The sequence below is a fragment of the Xiphophorus maculatus genome, chromosome 22 (assembly GCF_002775205.1).
Source record: "Xiphophorus maculatus strain JP 163 A chromosome 22, X_maculatus-5.0-male, whole genome shotgun sequence".
In the NCBI taxonomy this organism is placed as follows: Eukaryota; Metazoa; Chordata; class Actinopteri; order Cyprinodontiformes; family Poeciliidae; genus Xiphophorus; species Xiphophorus maculatus.
This window is the reverse complement of record NC_036464.1, coordinates 17,194,695-17,200,694: the sequence shown is the minus strand read 5'-3', so window position 1 is coordinate 17,200,694 and position 6,000 is coordinate 17,194,695. Positions and strand designations below refer to the sequence as shown.

The following is a 6,000-nucleotide window of genomic DNA, read 5'->3' as shown; positions in this document are numbered from 1 at the left end:
ATCTTTGGACCTGCTGCAGCAACATTTTTGTAATTCTCTCAGATCTCGGGTGCTGCTGAGCTGTGGCGTCCTCAGCCACAGGTTCAGACTTCTTTCACTTTTCCCACTTTCACTGCTTCATTTGACCACCGGAACTCTTCCTCCTTATTAAATCAGATTTGCTCATCTAATTTAGTAATGAACTATTCAGTCATCATTTCCAAGTGAGTAAATTTTAATAATGAATATAGTCATATTATTTGGAGTCTTGTGCAAATTTCCCATCCCAAAATGACTTCACCTCAAGTCAAGAAACATCTCCTCAGAAATGACTTCTTCCAGGTTTTTATCTGGGGCACCACATGAAAATTACATTTTGTTTAAGCTTGTGCAGTGAAATCTTAAGCCTGGCACTTCTCTCTGAAATACTGTACATGTCCATGACTTCAGGAAACTTTGGTTTCAAAGTATTGATTCATGAAAAACAAATTTCAATCATTTTAAAATTTGGCTATAGAGACACCAGGTGGTGAAGTGAAAAATATATATAAAAAAGCTTTTGTTCAAACCAAAAATCTCTGGGATGATTTCTGCCAAATTAACACATATGGCAAGAATTACAGCTTTCCTGGATTTCAGCATCATCTTATTACTTCCAGGTTTTCTTTCTCCTCTATTGCATCCTTGGAACCATATTCACAGTCAGTTCAGACAGCCCAAAAATACAATATAACTTGGGGTTTGTGTGCGCTGTATTGCTTGGTCCAAAATAGCTCTAAGCTGAGCTGGAAAGTTAGTTGGTGAAGCTGGCAGACGTGAATGTCAACATATTTTCAATATCCAAGATACAGTGAATAATAAACACATTCAATATGAGACAATCACCTCTATATTAGATCTCGGGTTCTACATTATTTTGTATTCTCATTGCATTATATCCTGCATAACCTCTAACACTTATATAAAATATATAAAAAAGACTTAAAGGTGACTTGCAAAAGTATTTACACCACACAACTTGCTTTTTATTCCTTTTTTTTTCTTTTTTACGTAATGTCATGTTACACCTATAAATTTCAATGCATTTATTATGTCACCAACACAAAGTAGAATGTACTTTAAAAAGTTAAGAATGTATGGTTTAATTTTCTTTCTTTCTTTCTTCTAAACAAATAGAAGAAAGAAATGTGAAATCTGAAATGTGTAACTTGCATTTCTATTCATCTCCCTTTACTTAGAGTCTTCCAGAGGAAATCAAACAACTTTCAAATTTTACTTAGTCAATAAATTAACATAAACACAATTGTTCTCAGAAGGTTTGTCAGACAACATTACTGAACAAACAACATCTTGAAGGTCCAGAAACACAAGCATACAAATGATGGATACAATTCATAGCAGTGTTATATTTTAAAATAATGACTGATCTTCAAACATATCGTGGAGCATTGATTGTGGGATTGCATGAATATCACTGGACACTAAGAATGCAACATCAAACCCACCAGCTCATCTTGCACCGGAAATGGAGAGCAGTAATCAGACAACTTGCCTGTAGGCCCATGGTTACTCTGGAGGAACTGCAGACATCCACAGCTCAGGTGGAAGAACCTGTTGACAGGACAACTAATATTGTCCACGCCACAAATATGAAATTAATAGGAGTGTAGTAACAATAAATGTACTTTTTAAGGAAGGTTATGCAATCTATTGTTTGCAGTTTATCTTAAGCCATGTGTTACATGCTCACACTTTTCTTCCGCCTCCTAATTGTTTATTTTTGTTTTTATTGTTGGCACCTTTGACGGTTCACTGGTGGGGACGGGGCACAGCCAGCCCAGGTGTTTTAGCTGGGCTGGTGGCGCACCTGAGCGGGATGAGTGATGGTGGCGTGTACGAAGCTGCCGCAGCAGCGGAGTTTTGGACGAAGAAAAATTAATTGAAAATACGGTGCGGGAAGACTCTGGACGAAAAAAAGAGTACCTTCACCTCGGGACGGATCCACCCAGAGGGGAGCGTCGGAAGTTTTGGCCGGGATGAAGTTTGTTTTTGTTTGTTTGGATTTGTTTTGGGAAAACCGGCTGGACGCTAAAGCATTTTAGCACCGGGGGAGTTACACCCTGCCAAGATCAGCCACCGACGAAATCACCAGAGGTGCGGTTTTTAGGAAAAGAGAAAAAACTATATATATATTAAGATAAAGAAAAAAAAAAACTATTAAGCGGAGCGGCTGATGAATGAGGGATCGCGAGGGCTCGCCCTTTTCCAATGGATGCCAGCTGGTCAAGGAATATGATCTACTGATCGGACATAAGGTAAGCCCCCGCCACACTGTGTGTTCCGTCAGGTGCCCAGTTTTGTTTTCTTTACTTCGTTCCTTTTTGTGTAAATTATTACACACTTTGTTGCGGCCCCTTCTCTCCCGTAAGAGCAAACATGTGGATGTGGGGTTTGTGGTCAGACAAGATATAAAGTGAACTTTCTGCCCTACATTTAAAACACTATGTGAAAACCAGCACTGCTCTGAACACATTGTGAACTCTGAGAAAATATGGTGCTGGCAGAACTGTGTTGTGGGATTGCTTCTCTTTTTTTTTTTTTTTCTTCAGCAGGGACAGGGAAAGTGGTGAAACCTGACGCAAGTATAAAGTGAGTAAAGTTTATTTACAGACACAAAGCATTATGCAACCTAGATTACATATCAGTTACACATAGCATGAAAACAAGTATAAAGAGGCACAAGCCACTGGAAGCTGGACAGAGCTAAGCAGACGATAAACATAAAGCCCAATCAACATGATTAAGTTCAAAGGATTCTCCTTTGTAAGGATTGCCTCATCAAAGTCTAGATACATTTTAGAGTTTCATGTTCCTCGTGTTCAATCAATAAAGTATTTTATTGTGTGTTCAGTTGAATATTCTACTCTATTCAACCTAAGTAAGTAAAAATATGCTGGCACGGATCATTCCGAGAAATCCTCTAGAGTAAATGGCATAAACTTTTCAATTTCACACATCATCCCTGTCTTGGGACTGCTCATTATAATGAGCTGACTCCTTCCCCTGAGCTTCTAATCTCAAGCAATCCTGATCAGTTTGTGCCATAAAGCAGTTCTAATAACTAAGATAAAATGAAGATGAAAATTTAAACAAACAACAATGAATAATCTCAGTCATTTTAGCCTTGCAAAACAATATGAAACTTGAAAAGTGTTCTCTCCACTTAAACTTGCAAGCTGCATAGAGCCATAAGAGAAAAAAAAAAGCTTGACATCTCCCAGAATCTGAACCAAGTACCTTCTTGTTGTGAAACAACAAGGTCATACCAATGCAGCCTAGATTTTTGAACTTTTGTGTTCGCTGCTGCTGCTGCTATTTGGCTTTATGAGGAAAATGTATGTTCACTGAATGCTGAGCCAAATAATAAAATTATATGCATTGAAAACTAATCACACCTCAAATTAAACTACAATAGGTTTCACTTATCTTGCCTAAATTAATGTTAGTGCACTATTGTAAGAACTTTGACCAAAGCATACTTTAGTTTGATATGATCACATGCTATGTTTCTGAACATTTCAATAGATTTGTTCTGCTACAGCATTTAACTTGACTGACAATACAAGCATACAGTATTAGTGTGAGCGTCTGATGGGTTTGGAGCATGCAGCCTTTATATACAGTCACAGCAACCAACCTGCTGCTTGTATTGCATTTCACTGTATCTCTCTGTAATTTAAATGAAATCATTATTTGAAAGGGCAGTTTTCTTGCTGAAGCCTCAGAGGTGTGTTCAGCTTTAATTAATATAGTTGTCTCAGGTGTCTGTTATCAACTCGAGCTACATGCTGTTGCAGCTGCAACACCCTCTTATATCTGAGGAGCTGTATATACTACATTTGCAAAGATGCTCTGCGTATTTCTCCATCTGATTTAGGAAAAAAGAGTAGATGTTCAGAGTCACTTTAAGGAGAAAAGAGAGATGACTTTCATGCCAACTGCAGATATCTGTTTTCACTTACTCAATATTAGCCAGCTTTGACGGCAGATTTTTTTTTTTCTTTGAAGGAACAAAACGGTTTGACAATGCACTGTGCATCACTAATGACCCTAACGTCTGCTCTTTTTTTAATTTTTTTTTTAATCTGTTATAAAGATCAGAATAATTAAGAGCGCTGTGAAAGCGAACCAGACATCAGACTTGAAGAGACTAATTTCAGAGATGGCCTTTACAGTGCTCTTTTCTACTTCTGCTGGATTCTATTTAATTAAAACACAGAGAAGTCTAACAACGTGGATAGCTGTCACCTTGCTCCTTTGTGTGCGTTTTCACACTGCATGCGCACAAGTTCCTATCATAGGAGAAGGAGCTCAGGGAGCATACACAGTTTGTATTCAGTCAGTGTGACAGGCGGCGAAGCAGCAGACTTGTCTGTCGAAAGACAATGATTCCACTCCGCCACCATGTTGTGCACACAAATGTGCTGCACATGACATCAATCCTGGAATATGTCAACTTTTACAACAAAATTTGATGACTCTTAGCAAGACACCAACATCTTCTGTGATATTTATTTTAGGAGCCTCATTTTACAACACACTGCATAGGATTACTCAAATTCCCTTCTTTTTTTTCCTTTTTGGCTGCATGTTCTTTTTTTTAAATGGACTGTGCCTCATAGTAGTATATCTCTTAACGATTTTTAAATTTTGTCTTCTTACAACCACAAACTTTGGTGTTGTTTGTTTTTGTGGTGTGCATATGTAATCAGTCCCCTTATTGTGGAAGTCATATTGTCTGGAATTACAGCTGCTTGTTTTTCGGGTATGTCTCTATCATCTTTGGACATCTAGAGATTGAAGGCTTTGTCTCTTCTTCTTTACAAAATGCACTGTAGAAAAAAAAAAACATCTCTAATTTAAGATAAAGTACAGGCATTTGTTTTTGCCAGAATTTTACAGTATAAATACAGAAACATTTTTCTTTACAGTATAGCTCAGACTTGGTCAGATTGTAGGTATCAAACCTATAAACCACAATTCTCTAGTCTCGCAAAATCACCTCAATTGAATCTATGTCTGGACTTTGACTGAACCATTCTCAGTACTGTTGTCCCTCTGAAAGACGATGAATCTCTGTCTCACCTTCCACTAAGAGGTTTTCTTCAAGGATTTCACTATATTTTTCTCTATATTGACCCTCATCCATCTTCTTATCAACTCTGACCCGCATCCCTGTCTGCCTTTGAAGAAAGGCATCCCCTCAGTATGATGCTGCCAACACCTTGTTTAGAAATGGTGTAATCTGGGTGATGTATAATGTTAGCTTACCTCCTCTTAGCATGTGACATGCTGGCCAAAATGTTGAATTTTGGCCAGATGTTAATACGTCTTCCATGTATTAACAACAATGAAGATGTATTTTCTCTTTCTTTCAACAAAGATTTTTTATGCCAGTGTTTCATATAAGAGTAGATTGTGGAGCATGTAACTAAAAGTAGTTCTTTTAGTTATTGTCCTCTGCTGTAAGTCTATGAAGCTACTCCAGAGCTAGAACAGGCTTTTTAGTTGCTTCTCTGATTAATAATCTCTTTGCTTGTTCTGTCAGTTTAGTTTGAACATATCTTGGTACGATACGTAGTTATACCAACATGTTAAGATGAAATGGATGTTTCAACTATCAATATTGTTTGATAATCTAACCTCGCTTTGAACTTTCATTTACCTGCCTGGTCTGCTCCTTAGCTTTCATTAATATTCTCTAACAAACCCCTGAGGGCATCACTGAACAGCAGCATGCATACTGACATCAAATTACATACAGGTGAACTTTATTAACCACTGCAACAGGGATTACTTCTGAAGGCAGTTGGCTGTACATGATTTTGTTTAGGAGTATCAAAATAAAGGGGCTCACTATCAATGCAAGCCACACACCAGGCAGATTGTGGCTGTAATGAGACAAAATGGGAAAAGACTCAAGGGATATTGCTAACACTCAACAGATAATACGATCATCAA

The 6,000-nt window shown here is 37.8% G+C and overlaps 1 protein-coding gene across 1 annotated transcript in view; it reads left to right on the top strand.

Annotated features, from left to right (window-relative positions):
• Positions 1 to 2,235: 2,235 nt before the first annotated feature.
• Positions 2,236 to 6,000, top strand: part of LOC102230130 (VPS10 domain-containing receptor SorCS1-like) — a 68,807-nt gene continuing 65,042 nt past the window's right edge. Inside the window, exons 1-2 of the mRNA XM_023327843.1 lie at positions 2,236 to 2,294; positions 2,589 to 2,628. The gene's annotated coding sequence lies outside the window, so the exon portion shown is untranslated. The remainder of the gene's footprint in view (positions 2,295 to 2,588; positions 2,629 to 6,000) is intronic.